The sequence below is a fragment of the Lissotriton helveticus genome, chromosome 10 (genome assembly GCF_964261635.1).
Source record: "Lissotriton helveticus chromosome 10, aLisHel1.1, whole genome shotgun sequence".
NCBI lineage: Eukaryota > Metazoa > Chordata > Amphibia > Caudata > Salamandridae > Lissotriton > Lissotriton helveticus.
Window position 1 is genome coordinate 77,022,578 of NC_136071.1, and position 22,336 is coordinate 77,044,913.

The following is a 22,336-nucleotide window of genomic DNA, read 5'->3' on the forward strand; positions in this document are numbered from 1 at the left end:
TGTGTCAGTGAAGTTTGGACTGCTGCTGCACACCCTGTGTGTGTGTTTATGTGTGAGGGAAGCTTGTACTGCTGCTGCACACACTGTGTGTGTTTATGTGTGAGGGAAGCCTGCACTGCTGCTGCACATCCTAGGTGTGTTTATGTGTGAGGGAAGCTTGCACTGCTGCTGCACATCCTGGGCATGTTTATGTGCGAGGGAAGCCTGCCCTGCTGCTGCACATCCTGGCTGTGTTTATGTGTGAGGGAAGCCTGCACTGCTGCTGCACATCCTGGGCATGTTTATATGCGAGGGAAGCCTGAAATGCTGCTGCACATCCTGAGTGTGTTTATGTGTGAGGGAAGCCTGCTCTGCTGCTGCACATCCTGGGTGTGTTTATGTGTGAGGGAAGCCTGCACTGCTGCTGCACATCTTGTGTATGTGTTTATGTGTCAGTGAAGCCTGCACTGCTGCTGCACATCCTCTGTGTGTTATTTATGAGAAAGGGAAGTCTGCACTGCTTCTGCACCTCCTGGATGTGTTTATGTGTGAGGGAAGCTTGCAGCAGCAGTACATCCTCTGTGTGTTAACTATGAGGAAGGGAAGCATGCACTGCTTTTGTACATCTTGTGTGTGTTTTTGTGTGAGGGATGCTTGCACTGCTGCTGCACATCCTGTGTGTGTTTATGTGTCAGAGAAGCCTGTACTGCTGCTGCACATCCTGGGTGTGTTTATGTGTGAGGGAATCCTGTACTGCTGCTGCACATCATGTGTGTGTTTATGTGTGAGAGAAGCCTGTACTGCTGCTGCACATCCTGGGTGTGTTTATGTGTGAGGGAAGCTCGCAACAGCAGCAGCACATCCTCTGTGTGTTAACTATGAGGAAGGGAAGCCTGCACTGTTTCTGCACATCCGGTGTGTGTTATTTACATGGGAGAGAAGCTTGCACTGCTGCTGCAAAACCTGTGTGTGTTATTTATTTTTGGGTGGTAAGTGTGCACTGCTGCTGCACATCCTGAGTGTGTAATGTATGTGTGAGGGAAGCCTGCAATGCTGCTGCACATCCTGTGTGTGCTGTTTATGTGTGAGGGAAGCTAGTACCACTGCTTCTCATCCTGTGTGTTTTTTGTATGTGGGAGGGACGCTTGCACTGCTGCTGCACATCCTGCCTGTGTTATTTCTGTGTCAGGGAGGCTGGTACCACTGCTTCTAATCCTGTGTGTGTTATTTATGAGGGAGGGAAGCCCGCACTGCTGTTGCATACACTATCTGGGCCTGAGTCTCCGTGTTAGTGAAGCTTGCACTGCATTTCTAGCTGTAACCATATGATTGATAGGGACCTGTGTGGTTACTACACTTAGATGCAAGTGGTGCAAATAAATTAACATAAATGGATTTTCACCTTTGATTTTCGTCACACCAGAATAGGATCTAAGTGAAAATCGCTCTGTTTTTCAATTTCGAACAACAGGGCGCATTATGACGTCGGGCGGATTGCCCCTGCCAGGCTGGCGGTAGCCACCGCCAGCCTGGCGGGGGCCATCCGCCCGACAGCCACACTCGTTCCCCCCCCCGCCATATTAGTATGGCGGGGGGACCTCGGCGGACCGAAAGACCGTCCGCCGCTTTTCCGCCCCGGTCGCCTTGCGGCCGGGACGGAAAAGGAATAATATGGTGGCGGTGTCTATTAGACACCGCCAGCCATATTACGATGGGCCTGGGCAGGTGCCTCGGAAAGGCATGCGGGCTTCACTTTGGGGGCCCCCTGCGGGCCCCTAAAGTGAAGGAGGGTTGGGAGGTGCACATGGGGGGGGGCATTTGCATATACAATGCGGTAGTCACCGCGCTGTGCCTGCCTCATTGTGTTTGCAAATGCAGACATGCATTTATGGCATTGTGGCGGGCGTTGCAGAGAGCACCGCCCGCCACAATGTTATAAATGCAGGATGCGGCCGTCACTGTGGCGGCCGCATCCTGATTCCATCCACGGGACCCCCACCCTTATGGCGGGCGGTCCCTAGTCCCAATAGGATCCTAATGACCCCCAAACTGTTTTCACCGTCTCTTCGCTTGTGATTACTGTATGTGAAAATTTTGAAAAAATCTAACCTAACATATCTAAAACTGGTGCAAAAACATTTCCAAACCACTCACCTAATTTGTTTCAACGAGTGTAAATCGAGTGCAAAAGCTCATCCGATGTGTAACAAAAATGTTATCTGCTCTGGGGAGCTGTGTACTTTCACTGTGGAGAGCTGTCACTCTGCCCCTTTGTGGTCCTGAGAACTCCCTTATTGACAAGTCAAATGAAGCACTTCCTCGAGCACGCCAGCAATAAACACCTTTTCTGAAAGAACAGGGACAAGCAGAATCTTTCCAGCAACCAATGCAGCTCACACGACCCTGGCCTCTCCATCCTCGGTGTAAATGAAACACACACCTGCTCCGGGCACGCGCCAGGCTCGCCTGCCTGTGTCCCCTTGACCTCTGCAAAGGCCAGGGGGATAGGAGGCCTTTAAAACGTGATGATTGGCTGAGCTTGCCTCATTCTCCCCATCCTCACAAAGCTGCAAAGCATCACCCAAGGACATGCACTGAGAATTATAAATGTAGTTCATCTTTTTCTACACAACAACCCCTAGGGAGGAATCTGCAAATCCGACCAGAAGCAAGAATAAGTCTCTGCACGAGCTGCTTTCCACTTGCAAATCCCACACACCATAACCTTGTTTTTCCCTATTATGGTTTGATATTAAGGTTTAAAACTTCTACATTGTCCTGGTGCCATGGGACGTTTCTGCAGTGATTGATGGCCTCTGATTTAATATTCATTGTCCTGCCAGAACTCTCCTCCAGCTGAAATTCGCTCAGTCCCTCTGCTCAGGGCATTCAAAACTGCAGTCGAGTTGTACCTCTTCCAAGGATATCACTCTAGCAGGCCAGTCTCAGCACAATGGGGCAGATTTATGACGAATGGCGCATCCCTGCAAATCAGCAGAGATGCGTCAGATAAGATGCGTCATGCAAGTTTACCCTTGCGCCACCACAGATGAGCCTCTTTTACAATGCGGCGCATCATGGCGCAAGGATAAACAGATGCGTGACGCATCTCCCGTCGGAAGGGTGGCGCATTGCTGGCGTCGTGTCGCAAGCACGACGCAACTCCAGCAATGCTCGTGGCCTGCCCATACACAACGTGGTGCATCAAGCCTTACGCCTGCTTCAAGCAGGCGCATGGTTTTGATGCTGCGGCATCAGAAAAGCGACTGAGTGAAATCTTGTAGAACAAGGAAACGCCCACCCTGCACCGGAACGCCCACATGAAACCTGACGCAGGTTTCAAGTGGCGCAGGGCTTTACAACGTTACACATCTCCCTAGATGCGTCACGTTGTACATCCATAGCAGCTTGGTGCTAGCTTTTCACCGCCGCTGCATCACAGAAGTGACGCAACGGCGGCACAAAAGTGGTGCACAGGGCTTGTAAATCGGCCCCCACTCTGCCAAAATGATTCTGTTTTATGTGCATACATGACAAATATGTGACCTGTCCTGGTGTTGTTCAATAGTGACAATTCACCTAATCGATCACTTTCTTTTTTCTTTCTACTTAAATCTGCTAAAGTCCTCGGGTACAAGAGATACCACAATTGAGTACAACATAACTTGCTGAAATGCTGTGTGGTGTGCTGGTTAAAAAATAACACACAAATGAATGAGCAAAAGTAATAATTCCCAATAAAAAGTTATGCTAAGTAAACACCTTTTCTTCTTTACAAAGTGGAAATGTATATTTTGCCTAACTTCAACTGGGTCCTGTGATTTTCAATTTAAACATTTTTGCTGGACAATCCTCATACATAACATTCTTAACCGTGGAAAAATTCCCTGCAAAACCTTTTGTTGGTCAGAATATTGTCTTTCGAAAGCTGCATTTTGTGGGCCTCTTTTTTACACAATAAACAACCATTTCAGGATGATAACTCCTTACACCACTGGGGCAGATGACTTTTTGTCTCAATATTTCCTTTTACTGAAGACCGAGCACCAAGGCTAGTTTTGGAAGAGCAGCACCCAGATCCATCAAAGGTTGGGTTGCTCGTGCGTCATGCAGGGGATGCAAGGGCAACGCAGTCCTTAAGTCAGATTTACCAAGCCATACAACGCGACCTTGTGTGGCTCGGTAAATATGGAGTAATAGAAGGCAGCCCAAGTCACTGGGAAGGCATTGCATGGTTATAGAGTGGGTGTTCCCATGCACCCACCCATGTATTTCAACACATTCCCAGATTTACCAAGACAAGTGAACCGGGGAATGCATCAAAATGGTACGCCTTCCCGATAGAGGCGCACCAAAGAAAAATATCTTTATTTCTTAGTTTTTTCCTCGTTCATAAAATCCTCTAAGGGTCCCTTCCTGCACAAAAACAATCCTGCCTGCAACTCAGGTGCCATTGCACTTTGGTTTAAGGGCGCCTGGTTTTCTTTTTTTTACAGAGTTGTATATAGCACAAACTTGACCCGTGTAAGAGAACTTTACATAGCACTAGTTGTGTTACATGAGGACAATTTCATTTTTGTTTGGCACGGGGAGAATAAGTGAATTGCCCAGAATCGCAGGATGTTCAGCGTCACTGCCGAGACTCGAACCCAGTTCCCCAGATTTGAAGTCGACCGCCCTAGCCGTTAGGCCAACTCCTCTCCCGTGAGTTGGCACTAGGCAGCACATTGTGTGCCAGTGCACCATATAGTAGTAAATATGACACACTCTTGCCTTCTCCATTTTATGTAGCACAGCAAGTTGAGCTGCATCAAATATTGATAAATTTGGACCTTGATGCCTTCCAGTCTGTGAAGGGTCACTTCTTGTCACTGCAGAGAGACCACAACACATCTTTCATTTTGTCAGTCATTAATGGTGAAAGAAGATGTCACCAGGTGAGTAGAAAAAGTTGCAAGGCTGTCATTTGATAACTATTGGCGGTGAAATCACATACAACAAAACCTGCTGAAACTGGCTTTGCAACACTCTTCTTATTAAGCATGGGCGCAAAATCCGTTCCGCTCGCGGATTTTGCGGATATTCGGCAACTTCGCAATCCGCGAATTCCTGCGAATTTGCCGAAAATCCGCAAATCCACGAGCGGAACGGATCCGGGGGGCAAACGTTCAAGCTTCAAGCTTGTAACTATTTTAGAATGGCGCCGGCAAGCTGCCAGCGCCATTCTAAAATAGTTACTAAGTTAGCTTCAACAGGAAGCACTAATAGAAGCAGGTGCTCTAGTTTAACTGAATTCGAGCACCTGCTTTATTTTATCTATTAGTGCTTCCTGATGAAGCTAACTTAGTTACTATTTTAGAATGGCTCTGGCAGCTTGCCGGCGCCATTCTAAAATAAAACAGGAGAGCGGCAGAGGGCAGAAGGGCACAACAACGAGTGGGGCAGATGGCAGAATGGCACAAAAACGAGTGGGTCAGAGGGCAGAATGGCACAAAAACAAGTGGGGCAGAGGGCAGAAAGGCACAACAACGAGCAGTCTTGCACAAAAAAAAACCCGCGAACACACAAAGCGCCCCGCGAACACGCAAATCGCCCCGCGAACACACAAAGTGCCCGCGAACACCCAAAAATTAAAAAATCCGTAAATTCGCACGGATTTGCGAATTTTGCGGATTGCGAATCCGCAAATCCGCAAAATCGCGGATTGTGAATTCGCAAAATTCGCCCATGCTTACTACTTATCGAACCACTTCTCACATTTGTTTTTCAAAATGAATGGCATTCACCAGGCTAATGAACCTAGACTGTTAGACTTATGTAGTCCATTTTCAATAGAATCTTAGGGCCTCATTTATGAGAAGTGGTGCATCGAGTCGTGAAAGCAGCAATGCGCCACATCTCGGTGCGCCCTCCTTGAGACACCAATGATGCGTCATATTGAAAATATGACGCATCATGTCACAAGGAAGGACAGATACATCCGTATAACTGATGTATCTGTCAGCGCAAAAAGTGGCACATTGCTGGAGTTGTGTCAGAAGCCTGACACAACTCCAGCAATCTTCCTTTCACATGGCACACGTCCCATGTGAAAGGGCATGCGTAATCCTTACGCCTGCCATGAGGCAGGCGTAAGGTTTTGACCCATTGGCGTCCTAGAAGTGGTGCAGCAAAATCCCACAGATTTCGCTGCGCCACTCCTATGACCCTTTCTTGCGGGGGAACGCCCACCCTGCATGCATTATAACTGGCGCAGGTATAATGTAGTGCAGGGGTTTACAGAGTGACGCATCTACCTAGATGCGTCCCTTCATAAATATGGCGCAACATGGTGCATTTTTTTACGCCACTCGTGTGTCATAAAAAGTGACGCACCGGTGGCGCAAAAGTGAAGCAGGGGCTCATAAATAAACCCCTCATTGTTTTCTATATTGTTGGGGGTGGAACCCAGCCAAACACTTCTATTTTTCCCTATTCCTGTCTTTACTCTATCGCATTTCCTTTTTCTTCTTCTGGAAAAATGAGGTGGCTTCTTCCTGCACCTCAACAATCATTAGCTCCACGACATGACTCTTTCACATCATTGAATTCTTTTATTTTGTATTTTCTCCAAGTCATTTTTATTTTCTATTGCCAAATCTCCTACTTGGTTTCCTCATCCTGGCCTTGGGCCCATTTTTTCCGTATTTTGCCTTACATTTTCTGTAGTTGGTTCTTGCCATTTCCATCCTCCAGGAACGTTGGTTTACTACTTCTCCAGTCACAATAGAACTAGAAAACAGACTACCACAGCCACATTGTTTGTGAAAAATATTTAGCTTGTTCCTATTAAGCCTTTAATTTCCCTAACTCATCCTAAAAGAAAGAAATTACAAAAAGTCCATACTTTTCATTAGCATTTTTACTAAAAACAGTGATTTAATGCAAGTGTATAAATTAGCCACAAAATAAATATTTTGTTAATTCTTCAAAACAGAGGGGTATATATGCAAGACCTGCCACTAACTAGAGTTAGCGTTAGTTAGCGGCAGTTTTATGAATGCCTTCCTAGCGATGTATTTACAGTACGCCGCTACATGGTGATAGTTTCAGGTAGCTGGGGTTTAAACTGCCTCTAACACTAGCGTGAAGGCAATACCAATTCTGAAGTTAGCGGGCAAAAACTGACGAAAGGACAATTTTCAGGCCAAAACTCACATTATGGTACAAAAGGGGGTGGTGATGGACGGAGCATCTGAACCAATCAAACACTCACACCCAGTCCACCGATCAGGGTTTAATCCATCACCGTTCTTTAGCCCACTCTGCCACCCCAGTTCAGACATGGCCATATGCAAATCAGTCTGACCCTGTGCCTCATGGGAACAGTCCAGCCCGAACTGCCGAGCCATGCCTTCCCTGGACCGGAAACAAGCTTCCGAGGACCTTTTTCTGGCATTTCAGCCGTCTTCAGCCCGGCTTGCTTGAATCCAGTGGCAAAGTGAGCAAGGGACTCACGTCTGAGCATACCCTGCCAACTTATGGCGAACAAAGTGGTACAAAAGGGGGTGGGTATGGGACGGAGCATCTGAACCAATCAAACACTCACACCCAGTCCACAGATCAGGGTTTAATCCATCACCGTTCTTTAGCCCACTCTGCCACCCCAGTTCAGACATGGCCATATGCAAATCAGTCTGACCCTGTGACTCATGGGAACAGTCCAGCCCGAACTGCCAAGCCATGCCTTCCCTGGACCGGGAACAAGCTTCCGAGGAAAGAATGGTGATGGATTAAACCCAGATCAGTTGACTGGGGGTGAGTGTTTGATTTGCTCAAACGCTCCGTCCATCATCCCCTTTTGTATCGCTTTGTTCGCCCTAAGTGTGGCAGGGTATGCTCAGACGTGAGTCCCTTGCTCACGTGGCCACTGGATTCAAGATAGCCTGGCTGATGAGGATTATGAATCCGAAACCGGTCCCAGGATGCTTGTTTTCGGTCCAGGAAGACATGGCTTGGCAGTTCGGTCTGGACTGTTCCCATGAGGCACAGGGTCAGACTGATTTGCATATGGCCATGTCTGAACTGGGGTGGCTGAGTGGGCTAAAGAATGGTGATGGATTAAACCCAGATCAGTTGACTGGGGGTGAGTGTTTGATTTGCTCAAACGCTCCGTCCATCATCCCCTTTTGTATTGCTTTGTTCACCCTAAGTGTGGCAGGGTATGCTCAGACGTGAGTCCCTTGCTCACTTGGCCATTGGATTCAAGATAGCCTGGCTGATGAGGATTATGAATCCGAAACCGGTTCCAGGATGCTTGTTTCTGGTCCAGGGAAGACATGGCTTGGCAGTTCGGGCTGGACTGTTCCCATGAGGCACAGGGTCAGACTGATTTGCATATGGCAATGTCTGAACTGGGGTGGCTGAGTGGGCTAAAGAATGGTGATGGATTAAACCCAGATCAGTTGACTGGGGGTGAGTGTTTGATTTGCTCAAACGCTCCGTCCATCATCCCCTTTTGTATCGCTTTGTTCGCCCTAAGTGTGGCAGGGTATGCTCAGACGTGAGTCCCTTGCTCACTTGGCCACTGGATTCAAGATAGCCTGGCTGATGAAGGATATGAATACGAAATCGGTCCCAGGATGCTTGTTTCCGTCCAGGGAAGACATGGCTTGGCAGTTCGGGCTGGAGTGTTCCCATGAGGCACAGGGTCAGACTGATTTGCATATGGCCATGTCTGAACTGGGGAGGCTGAGTGGGCTAAAGAATGGTGATGGATTAAACCCAGATCAGTTGACTGGGGGTGAGTGTTTGATTTGCTGAAACGCTCCGTCGATCATCCCCTTTTGTATCAAAACTCACATTAGTCAGCCCAAAGTGACTTTTTTTGCCTCCAGAGGCAAAAATAGCCTAAAAGTCCACCACCAAAGGAAAATAGGAAAGAAAACCAATGGAATGCAGAATGAAGCAGCCAGGACCAAGTCAGTATAGGTAAACAACTCCCCAAACCTTCCAATAGCCAGAATGACCAGCCAGAGTCCCAGGGAAAGAGGAAAATCAGGGCTACATTTATGAAAAGAGGCGCATCGCTGGGCAACACTAGTGCTGCATCACTTTTCATTGCACACTCCTTGCAACATCATGGCATCCAAAACCTTGAAAGCGCAGACAGTCCCCTGGGGCCTGGAGGCCTCGCCGGGCCTGCGTCTGGGACCCGGAGTGGGAGGCTGACGTGCTGTGGAGTTGCTGAGCCATGGCGGTAGACATTGAGGCGTGGGCCATCGTCCTTACCTGGTGGTGAAGTCTGGCAGGTCACAATGAGACACGCTGCTGACCTGTGTGAGATGACCACCTGGTGCCCCTTGGAGCTGTGAACGGTAGATGCGCTCATATGCACCAATGTACAGAGGTTTGCATCGCATACCAGGCGCCACCACTACACCAGGGAGCATGGAGGAGATTGCCAATGGTAGGCCATGCATCCCTGCATCACAGGCAAGAGGATGTGGCGCTGCCCAGACGCTGTGGAGGGTGAAGCCCCTGAGCTGCGTCAAACTTGTGTGGCGGGAGCGATGCAACCTCATGCCAAAGAGGGCCCTGTTGCATCACCTGTGCCGGGAAGTTCCCCTGTGGATTTGGCAGCGACTGCTGTACCCAGTCTTGTGAAATCCCACCTGGCTTAGGCTACTGCTGGCTAAGTCACAAATTTGGAGAAAGTGCAGCCCATTGAGCTCCAATGTCAATGTCCAGGTGAGGAGAAGCTGATACGCGTAGCGGAGGAGGACCAGGGGCAAGTTGGGCCCAGGCCTACTCCTGTGAGTGATGTACACCGTGCCCTGAGCAATTCCTGTGCTGCGGCTGACCTGCATCACAGAGGGCACCGCACAAGACTTGTGGTGGGCTCCACTGACTCGCTCAAGTCGCTGAGATCGGCCCTTGGAGACAGTGGGTGCCAGGGTCAAGGGGGCCGGTTCTGGCCCAGGGCCTTGGGTATGCAGCTTGATCCGCTGTTACTCCCTGGGGAACACGGAATCTGGTCACCACTGTCAGATCGGAAAAGGCAACCAGGTGGTGCTGCCTTTCCTTGCCCCCTGTAAGTTTGCTTTTGAGTGTACAGGAAACTAACACTTAGTGGACTTGCTCTTTCCACAAGCGCTGCGCCATCTGGTTGCTGCTGCTGCTTTCCCATCTGCTGCTGCTGGTTCTTCTGACACAGAGGTCAGAGGTTTGAGTCCCTCTTCCACCCACAGGCTCATGCCTGCACCTCATCCCTGGTGGTCCAGTGGTAGAGCATTACTGCTCTGTAGCTTGACTGCCCTCCTGTACCTCTCTTCTGCTGTTCTGTTCATCTTTCTGCTCTTCTCCGTTGCTTTCCTACCATCTTCTTTTTTATCTTTGCTGGGTTTGGCTTTGTTTTTCCTGTGTTTTTTGGGAGTTCCTTTTTCCCTATCCTCTCCCTCATTGCCGCTGCGATCCCCTGCATCCACTCCCCTCCAGTGTCCTTTCCTGGTTTCCCGCCTCCCAGCTGTCCAGCGCCCCCTGTGGCACTACTTAATGATGGATGCTGTGGGGCCATGTGAAGCGGGCGTGTCACTTGTGCGCCAAAGGGAAGCCAAATGCTAGCCCATCTGTGTCCATCCAACCCTGTACCGTGCTTAGCACCAGGGACCCTGCCTCTCGGACACACTACCACTACCACGCCAGCACCCTCCTCTATCTCAACCTTGGACGCCATGCTGCCTGCCATCTAGCATCACCGAAGAATACCCTTATACCCTGTGCTGCGGAAACTGCAAACGCACCTCCTGTCACATCAGCACACCAGCGCCTATTGCTGCCCAACCGACAAACAGCTCTCCCCACCGACTCACCTGCCTTTTCCTCAAAGTGTGGTCCCTCCACAAATACACCACAGACATCTGGGACCTCCTCAACACCACCCCTTCAGACATCGCCTTCTTCACGGAAACCTCGAGCAACCTCTGCTCCGGACTGGACATCGCCATCACCATCTCTGATGGCTACAAAATCAGCCACAAGGAACAACCAGATCGTCCTGAAGAAGGCATTGCCATCATTTACAAAAGCTCACTCCGACTGACCACGCATTCTAATGACCTAACGTTGATCATGGAACACCTCCACTTCCAGATCCGGCCCAACCCCAACACCACCCTCCACGGCACCCTCATCTACAGCCCCCCCGGGCCATGAACCCTCATTCAACGATGCCATTGAAGACCTCATTGCACCCCAGGCTTCCCCATTCACCGACTACATCCTACTTGGAGACCTCAAGTTCCACCTGGACAACCCCAGTGACCAGAACACCACCCCCCTCCTGGGGAACCTCACCAACTTCGGACTCAAGCAGCTAGTTATCACACTAACCCACATAGCTGGACACACACTCAAGCCCATCTTCTCCACCAGAATGTACTTCAACTACAGCCACACCACCAAACTCTCCTGGATGGACCATCATTGTATACATCACGCCTTTACCATGCCCACCATACACCAATGCCATCATCACCCCCACCCGTCGCAGCTGGATCAAGCCACTGAAGAACTTCTCAACTCCCTCAGCACCACCACTCCACCAATGCTTAAAGACGACAACACCGCAACATCCACCAACGGACCTCCAACTGCACTGACACCCTGGCACCCCTCAAGTAAATACCAAGCAAACAACACTCGAAGAAAGCCAACTGATTGACTACCGCCCTCCACTAGTCCAGGAGCACTTGCAGACATCTCGAGATGAGATGGAGCCACAATACCCCTGAAACTCACACAACCTTCAAATCCACTGTCAACGCATACCACACAGAGGAAGAGGAAGTCCCCTGGATTGAAAGGTTTTGTGCAGGTAGGTGTCCCTTCGTGCAGAACATCAATCAACTCCGCAACACCATGGCACGTGTGCCTGCTTTGGCACATGGCAGCCATTGTGCGTCAATGTAGGGGGAAAATAAAGGGATGCTCATTCATGAGCCCCTTCCAACAGTTTAAAGCTGCCTGTGCATCATTTTCTTGACGTACTTGCAGCATTCATTTTGCACCATGTTGTGCCGTACTTAAAAAGTGATGCATCTAGGCATATGTATGAACTTGTGAAGCCCTGTGCCACATTATACCTGTGTCAGGCATGATGTTTGCAGGGTGGTCGATCCCACACATCATGGGCTTGGCAGTTCGGGCTGGACTGTTCCCATGAGGCACAGGGTCAAGACTGATTTGCATATGGCCATGTGTGAACTGGGGTGGCTTGGTGAGCAAAATAATGATGGATTAAACCCAGATCTGTGAGTGGAGGTGAAATGTTTTGCCATTGTGCCACATTCCGTCCATCATCTTGTGTGTTTCGCTATTCACCCTATGTGGGAAGGGTATGCCCAGACGTGGGTCCCGTGCTCACTACACCACTGGAGTCAAGCTATCCTGGCTGAAGACGGCTGATAGCCAGAAACTGGTCCTAGGATGCTTGATTCCGGTCCAGGAAAGACATGGCTTGGCAGTTCGGGCTGGACTGTTCCCATGAGGCACAGGGTCAAGACTGATTTGCATATGGCCATGTCTGAACTGGGGTGGCTTGGTGAGCAAAATAATGATGGATTAAACACAGATCTGTGACTGGGGTGAATGTTTTGCCATTGTGCAACATTCCGTCCATCATCTTGTGTTTTTTACAGAGTTTTATATAGCACAAACTTGACCCGAATCAGGTATCAGAGAACTTTACATAGCATTAGTTGTGTTACATTGGGACAATTTCATTTTTGTTAGGCAGGGGGAGATTAAGTGATTTGCCCAGAATCGCAGGATGTTCAGCGTCACTGCCGAGACTCGAACCCAGTTCCCCAGATTTGAAGTTGACCACCCTAGCCGTTAGGAAAACTCCTCTCCCGCGTGTTGGCACTAGGCAGCCCATTGTGTGCCAGTGCACCATATAGTAGTAAATATGACACACTCTTGCCTTCTCCATTTCATGTAGCACAGGAATTTGAGCTGCATCAAATATTGATAAATTTGGCCCTTGATGCCTTCCAGTCTGTGAAGGGTCACTTCTTGTCACTGCAGAGAGACCACAACACATCTTTCATTTTGTCAGTCATTAATGGTGAAAGAAGATGTCACCAGGTGAGTAGAAAAAGTTGCAAGGCTGTCATTTGATAACTATTGGCGGTGAAATCACATAAAACCAAACCTGCTGAAACTGGCTTTGCAACACTCTTCTTATTAAGCATGGGCGCAAAATCCGTTCCGCTCGCGGATTTTGCGGATATTCTGCAACTTCGCAATCCGCGAATTCCTGCGAATTTGCCGAAAATCCGCAAATCCACGAGCGGAACGGATCCGGGGGGCAAAAGTTCAAGCTTCAAGCTTGTAACTATTTTAGAATGGCGCAGGCAAGCTGCCAGTGCCATTCTAAAATAGTTACTAAGTTAGCTTCAACAGGAAGCACTAATAGAAGCAGGTGCTCGAGTTTAACTGAATTCGAGCACCTGCTTTATTTGATCTATTAGTGCTTCCTGATGAAGCTAACTTAGTAACTATTTTAGAATGGCACTGGCAGCTTGCCAGCGCCATTCTAAAATAAAACAGGAGAGGGGCAGAGGGCAGAAGGGCACAACAACGAGTGGGGCAGATGGCAGAATGGCACAAAAACGAGTGGGTCAGAGGGCAGAAGGGCAGTTCGGGCTGGAGTGTTCCCATGAGGCACAGGGTCAGACTGATTTGCATATGGCCATGTCTGAACTTGGGTGGCTGAGTGGGCTAAAAAATGGTGATGGATTAAACCCAGATCAGTTGACTGGGGGTGAGTGTTTGATTTGCTCAAACACTCCATCCATCATCCCCTTTTGTATCAAAACTCACATTAGTCAGCCCAAAGTGACTTTTTTTGCCTCCAGAGGCAAAAATAGCCTAAAAGTCCACCACCAAAGGAAAATAGGAAAGAAAACCAATGGAATGCAGAATGAAGCAGCCAGGACCAAGTCAGTATAGGTAATCAACTCCCCAAACCTTCCAATAGCCAGAATGACCAGCCAGAGTCCCAGGGAAAGAGGAAAATCAGGGCTACATTTATGAAAAGAAGCGCATCGCTGGGCAAAACTAGTGCTGCATCACTTTTCATTGCACACTCCTTGCAACACCATGGCATCCAAACCCTTGAAAGCGCAGAGAGTCCCCTGGGGCCTGGAGGCCTCGCCGGTCCTGCGTCTGGGACCCGGAGTGGGAGGCTGTTGTGCTGTGGAGTTGCTGAGCCATGGCGGTAGACATTGAGGCGTGGGCCATCGTCCTTACCTGGTGGTGAAGTCTGGCAGGTCACAATGAGACACGATGCTGACCTGTGTGAGAAGACCACCTGGTGCCCCTTGGAGCTGTGAACGGTAGATGCGCTCATATGCACCAATGTACAGAGGTTTGCATTGCATACCAGGCGCCACCACTACACCAGGGAGCATGGAGGAGATTGCCAATGGTAGGCCATGCATCCCTGCATCACAGGCAAGAGGATGTGGCGCTGCCCAGACGCTGTGGAGGGTGACGCCCCTGAGCTGCGCCAAACTTGTGTGGCGGGAGCGATGCAACCTCATGCCTAAGGGGGCCCTGTTGCATCACCTGTGCCGGGAAGTTCCCCTGTGGATTTGGTGGCGACTGCTGTACCCAGTCTTGTGAAATCCCACCTGGCTTAGGCTACTGCTGGCTAAGTCACAAATTTGGAGAAAGTGCAGCCCATTGAGCTCCAATGTCAATGTCCAGGTGAGGAGAAGCTGATACGCGTAGCGGAGGAGGACCAGGCTCAAGTTGGGCCCAGGCCTACTCCTGTGAGTGATGTACACCGTGCCCTGAGCAATCCCTGTGCTGCGGCTGACCTGCATCACAGAGGGCACCGCACAAGACTTGTGGTGGGCTCCACTGACTCGCTCAAGTCGCTGAGATCGGCCCTTGGAGACAGTGGGTGCCAGGGTCAAGGGGGCCGGTTCTGGCCCAGGGCCTTGGGTATGCAGCTTGATCCGCTGTTACTCGCTGGGGAACACGGAATCTGGTCACCACTGTCAGATCGGAAGAGGCAACCAGGTGGTGCTGCCTTTCCTTGCCCCCTGTTAGTTTGCTTTTGAGTGTACAGGAAACTAACACTTAGTGGACTTGCTCTTTCCACAAGCGCTGCGCCATCTGGTTGCTGCTGCTGCTTTCCCATCTGCTGCTGCTGGTTCTTCTGACACAGAGGTCAGAGGTTTGAGTCCCTCTTCCACCCACAGGCTCATGCCTGCACCTCATCCCTGGTGGTCCAGTGGTAGAGCATTACTGCTCTTTAGCTTGACTGCCCTCCTGTACCTCTCTTCTGCTGTTCTGTTCATCTTTCTGCTCTTCTCCGTTGCTTTCCTACCATCTTCTTTTTTATATTTACTGGGTTTGGCTTTGTTTTTCCTGTGTTTTTTTGGAGTTCCTTTTTCCCTATCCTCTCCCTCATTGCCGCTGCGATCCCCTGCACCCCCCCCCCTCCAGTGTCCTTTCCTGGTTTCCCGCCTCCCAGCTGTCCAGCGCCCCCTGTGGCACTACTTAATGATGGATGCTGTGGGGCCATGTGAAGCGGGCGTGTCACTTGTGCGCCAAAGGGAAGCCAAATGCAAGCCCATCTGTGTCCATCCAACCCTGTACCGTGCTTAGCACCAGGGACCCTGCCTCTCGGACACACCACCACTACCATGCCAGCACCCTCCTCTATCTCAACCTTGGACGCCATGCTGCCTGCCATCTAGCATCACCGAAGAATACCCTTGTACCCTGTGCCTGCGGAAACTGCAAACGCACCTCCTGTCACATCAGCACACCAGCGCCTATTGCTGCCCAACCGACAAACAGCTCTCCCCACCGGCTCACCTGCCTTTTCCTCAAAGTGTGGTCCTTCCACAAATACACCACAGACATCTGGGACCTCCTCAACACCACCCCTTCAGACATCGCCTTCTTCACGGAAACCTCGAGCAACCTCTGCTCCGGACTGGACATCGCCATCACCATCTCTGATGGCTACAAAATCAGCCACAAGGACCAACCAGATCGTCCTGGAGAAGGCATTGCCATCATTTACAAAAGCTCACTCCGACTGACCACGCATTCTAATGACCTAACGTTGATCATGGAACACCTCCACTTCCAGATCCGGCCCAACCCCAACACCACCCTCCACGGCACCCTCATCTACAGCCCCCCCGGGCCATGAACCCTCATTCAACGATGCCATTGAAGACCTCATTGCACCCCAGGCTTCCCCCATCCACCGACTACATCCTACTTGGAGACCTCAAGTTCCACCTGGACAACCCCAGTGACCAGAACACCACCCCCCTCCTGGGGAACCTCACCAACTTCGGACTCAAGCAGCTAGTTATCACACTAACCCACATAGCTGGACACACACTCAAGCCCATCTTCTCCACCAGCATGTACTTCAACTACAGCCACACCACCAAACTCTCCTGGATGGACCATCATTGTATACATCACGCCTTTACCATGCCCACCATACACCAATGCCATCATCACCCCCACCCGTCGCAGCTGGATCAAGCCACTGAAGAACTTCTCAACTCCCTCAGCACCACCACTCCACCAATGCTTAAAGACGACAACCCCGCAACATCCACCAACGGACCTCCAACTGCACTGACACCCTGGCACCCCTCAAGTAAATACCAAGCAAACAACACTCGAAGAAAGCCAACTGATTGACTACCGCCCTCCACTAGTCCAGGAGCACTTGCAGACATCTCGAGATGAGATGGAGCCACAATACCCCTGAAACTCACACAACCTTCAAATCCACTGTCAACGCATACCACACAGAGTAAGAGGAAGTCCCCTGGATTGAAAGGTTTTGTGCAGGTAGGTGTCCCTTCGTGCACAACATCAATCAACTCCGCAACACCATGGCACGTGTGCCTGCTTTGGCACATGGCAGCCATTGTGCGTCAATGTAGGGGGAAAATAAAGGGATGCTCATTCATGAGCCCCTTCCAACAGTTTAAAGCTGCCTGTGCATCATTTTCTTGACGTACTTGCAGCATTCATTTTGCACCATGTTGTGCCGTACTTAAAAAGTGATGCATCTAGGCATATGTATGAACTTGTGAAGCCCTGTGCCACATTATACCTGTGTCAGGCATGATGTTTGCAGGGTGGTCGATCCCACACATCATGGGCTTGGCAGTTCGGGCTGGACTGTTCCCATGAGGCACAGGGTCAAGACTGATTTGCATATGGCCATGTGTGAACTGAGGTGGCTTGGTGAGCAAAATAATGATGGATTAAACCCAGATCTGTGAGTGGAGGTGAAATGTTTTGCCATTGTGCCACATTCCGTCCATCATCTTGTGTGTTTCGCTATTCACCCTATGTGGGAAGGGTATGCCCAGACGTGGGTCCCGTGCTCACTACACCACTGGAGTCAAGCTATCCTGGCTGAAGACGGCTGATAGCCAGAAACTGGTCCTAGGATGCTTGATTCCGGTCCAGGAAAGACATGGCTTGGCAGTTCGGGCTGGACTGTTCCCATAAGGCACAGGGTCAAGACTGATTTACATATGGCCATGTCTGAACTGGGGTGGCTTGGTGAGCAAAATAATGATGGATTAAACACAGATCTGTGACTGGGGTGAATGTTTTGCCATTGTGCAACATTCCGTCCATCATCTTGTGTTTTTTACAGAGTTTTATATAGCACAAACTTGACCCGAATCAGGTATCAGAAAACTTTACATAGCATTAGTTGTGTTACATTGGGACAATTTCATTTTTGTTAGGCAGGGGGAGATTAAGTGATTTGCCCAGAATCGCAGGATGTTCAGCGTCACTGCCGAGACTCGAACCCAGTTCCCCAGATTTGAAGTTGACCACCCTAGCCGTTAGGCAAACTCCTCTCCCGCGTGTTGGCACTAGGCAGCACATTGTGTGCCAGTGCACCATATAGTAGTAAATATGACACACTCTTGCCTTCTCCATTTCATGTAGCACAGCAATTTGAGCTGCATCAAATATTGATAAATTTGGCCCTTGATGCCTTCCAGTCTGTGAAGGGTCACTTCTTGTCACTGCAGAGAGACCACAACACATCTTTCATTTTGTCAGTCATTAATGGTGAAAGAAGATGTCACCAGGTGAGTAGAAAAAGTTGCAAGGCTGTCATTTGATAACTATTGGCGGTGAAATCACATAAAACCAAACCTGCTGAAACTGGCTTTGCAACACTCTTCTTATTAAGCATGGGCGCAAAATCCGTTCCGCTCTCGGATTTTGCGGATATTCGGCAACTTCGCAATCCGCGAATTCCTGCGAATTTGCCGAAAATCCGCAAATCCACGAGCGGAACGGATCCAGGGGGCAAAAGTTCAAGCTTCAAGCTTGTAACTATTTTAGAATGGCGCAGGCAAGCTGCCAGTGCCATTCTAAAATAGTTACTAAGTTAGCTTCAACAGGAAGCACTAATAGAAGCAGGTGCTCGAGTTTAACTGAATTCGAGCACCTGCTTTATTTTATCTATTAGTGCTTCCTGATGAAGCTAACTTAGTAACTATTTTAGAATGGCACTGGCAGCTTGCCAGCGCCATTCTAAAATAAAACAGGAGAGGGGCAGAGGGCAGAAGGGCACAACAACGAGTGGGGCAGATGGCAGAATGGCACAAAAACGAGTGGGTCAGAGGGCAGAAGGGCAGTTCGGGCTGGAGTGTTCCCATGAGGCACAGGGTCAGACTGATTTGCATATGGCCATGTCTGAACTTGGGTGGCTGAGTGGGCTAAAAAATGGTGATGGATTAAACCCAGATCAGTTGACTGGGGGTGAGTGTTTGATTTGCTGAAACGCTCCGTCGATCATCCCCTTTTGTATCAAAACTCACATTAGTCAGCCCAAAGTGACTTTGTTTGCCTCCAGAGGCAAAAATAGCCTAAAAGTCCACCACCAAAGGAAAATAGGAAAGAAAACCAATGGAATGCAGAATGAAGCAGCTAGGACCAAGTCAGTATAGGTAAACAACTCCCCAAACCTTCCAATAGCCACAATGACCAGCCAGAGTCCCAGGGAAAGAGGAAAATCAGGGCTACATTTATAAAAAGAGGCGCATCGCTGGGCAAAACTAGTGCTGCATCACTTTTCATTGCACACTTCTTGCAACACCATGGCATCCAAAACCTTGAAAGCGCAGACAGTCCCCTGGGGCCTGGAGGCCTCGCCGGTCCTGCGTCTGGGACCCGGAGTGGGAGGCTGACGTGCTGTGGAGTTGTTGAGCCATGGCGGTAGACATTGAGGCGTGGGCCATCGTCCTTACCTGGTGGTGAAGTCTGGCAGGTCACAATGAGACACGATGCTGACCTGTGTGAGATGACCACCTGGTGCCCCTTGGAGCTGTGAACGGTAGATGCGCTCATATGCACCAATGTACAGAGGTTTGCATCGCATACCAGGCGCCACCACTACACCAGGGAGCATGGAGGAGATTGCCAATGGTAGGCCATGCATCCCTGCATCACAGGCAAGAGGATGTGGCGCTGCCCAGACGCTGTGGAGGGTGACGCCCCTGAGCTGCGCCAAACTTGTGTGGCGGGAGCGATGCAACCTCATGCCTAAGGGGGCCCTGTTGCATCACCTGTGCCGGGAAGTTCCCCTGTGGATTTGGCGGCGACTGCTGTACCCAGTCTTGTGAAATCCCACCTGGCTTAGGCTACTGCTGGCTAAGTCACAAATTTGGAGAAAGTGCAGCCCATTGAGCTCCAATGTCAATGTCCAGGTGAGGAGAAGCTGATACGCGTAGCGGAGGAGGACCAGGGGCAAGTTGGGCCCAGGCCTACTCCTGTGAGTGATGTACACCGTGCCCTGAGCAATCCCTGTGCTGCGGCTGACCTGCATCACAGAGGGCACCGCACAAGACTTGTGGTGGGCTCCACTGACTCGCTCAAGTCGCTGAGATCGGCCCTTGGAGACAGTGGGTGCCAGGGTCAAGGGGGCCGGTTCTGGCCCAGGGCCTTGGGTATGCAGCTTGATCCGCTGTTACTCGCTGGGGAACACGGAATCTGGTCACCACTGTCAGATCGGAAGAGGCAACCAGGTGGTGCTGCCTTTCCTTGCCCCCTGTTAGTTTGCTTTTGAGTGTACAGGAAACTAACACTTAGTGGACTTCCTCTTTTCACAAGCGCTGCGCCATCTGGTTGCTGCTGCTGCTTTCCAATCTGCTGCTGCTGGTTCTTCTGACACAGAGGTCAGAGGTTTGAGTCCCTCTTCCACCCACAGGCTCATGCCTGCACCTCATCCCTGGTGGTCCAGTGGTAGAGCATTACTGCTCTGTAGCTTGACTGCCCTCCTGTACCTCTCTTCTGCTGTTCTGTTCATCTTTCTGCTCTTCTCCGTTGCTTTCCTACCATCTTCTTTTTTATCTTTGCTGGGTTTGGCTTTGTTTTTCCTGTGTTTTTTGGGAGTTCCTTTTTCCCTATCCTCTCCCTCATTGCCGCTGCGATCCCCTGCATCCACCCCCCTCCAGTGTCCTTTCCTGGTTTCCCGCCTCCCAGCTGTCCAGCGCCCCCTGTGGCACTACTTAATGATGGATGCTGTGGGGCCATGTGAAGCGGGCGTGTCACTTGTGCGCCAAAGGGAAGCCAAATGCAAGCCCATCTGTGTCCATCCAACCCTGTACCGTGCTTAGCACCAGGGACCCTGCCTCTCGGACACACGACCACTACCACGCCAGCACCCTCCTCTATCTCAACCTTGGACGCCATGCTGCCTGCCATCTAGCTTCATCGAAGAATACCCTTGTACCCTGTGCTGCGGAAACTGCAAACGCACCTCCTGTCACATCAGCACACCAGCTCCTATTGCTGCCCAACCGACAAACAGCTCTCCCCACCGGCTCACCTGCCTTTTCCTCAAAGTGTGGTCCCTCCACAAATACACCACAGACATCTGGGACCTCCTCAACACCACCCCTTCAGACATCGCCTTCTTCACGGAAACCTCGAGCAACCTCTGCTCCGGACTGGACATCGCCATCACCATCTCTGATGGCTACAAAATCAGCCACAAGGACCAACCAGATCGTCCTGAAGAAGGCATTGCCATCATTTACAAAAGCTCACTCCGACTGACCACGCATTCTAATGACCTAACGTTGATCATGGAACACCTCCACTTCCAGATCCTGCCCAACCCCAACACCACCCTCCACGGCACCCTCATCTACAGCCCCCCCGGGCCATGAACCCTCATTCAACGATGCCATTGAAGACCTCATTGCACCCCAGGCTTCCCCATCCACCGACTACATCCTACTTGGAGACCTCAAGTTCCACCTGGACAACCCCAGTGACCAGAACACCACCCCCCTCCTGGGGAACCTCACCAACTTCGGACTCAAGCAGCTAGTCATCACACTAACCCACATAGCTGGACACACACTCAAGCCCATCTTCTCCACCAGCATGTACTTCAACTACAGCCACACCACCAAACTCTCCTGGATGGACCATCATTGTATACATCACGCCTTTACCATGCCCACCATACACCAATGCCATCATCACCCCCACCCGTCGCAGCTGGATCAAGCCACTGAAGAACTTCTCAACTCCCTCAGCACCACCACTCCATCAATGCTTAAAGAAGACAACCCCGCAACATCCACCAACGGACCTCCAACTGCACTGACACCCTGGCACCCCTCAAGTAAATACCAAGCAAACAACACTCGAAGAAAGCCAACTGATTGACTACCGCTCTCCACTAGTCCAGGAGCACTTGCAGACATCTCGAGATGAGATGGAGCCACAATACCCCTGAAACTCACACAACCTTCAAATCCACTGTCAACGCATACCACACAGAGGAAGAGGAAGTCCCCTGGATTGAAATGTTTTGTGCAGGTAGGTGTCCCTTCGTGCACAACATCAATCAACTCCGCAACACCATGGCACAAGTGTGCCTGCTTTGGCACATGGCAGCCATTGTGCGTCAATGTAGGGGGAAAATAAAGGGATGCTCATTCATGACCCCTTTCCGACAGTTTACAGCTGCCTGTGCGTCATTTTCTTGACGTACTTGCAGCATTCATTTTGCACCATATTGCTCCGTACTTACAAAGTGATGCCTCTAGGCACATGCATGAACTTGTGAAGCCCTATGCCACATTATACCTGCGTCAGGCATGATGTATGCAGGGTGGTCGATCCCACACATCATGGGCTTGGCAGTTCGGGCTGGACTGTTCCCATGAGGCACAGGGTCAAGACTGATTTGCATATGGCCATGTCTGAACTGGGGTGGCTTGGTGAGCAAAATAATGATGGATTAAACCCAGATCTGTGACTGGGGGTGAATGTT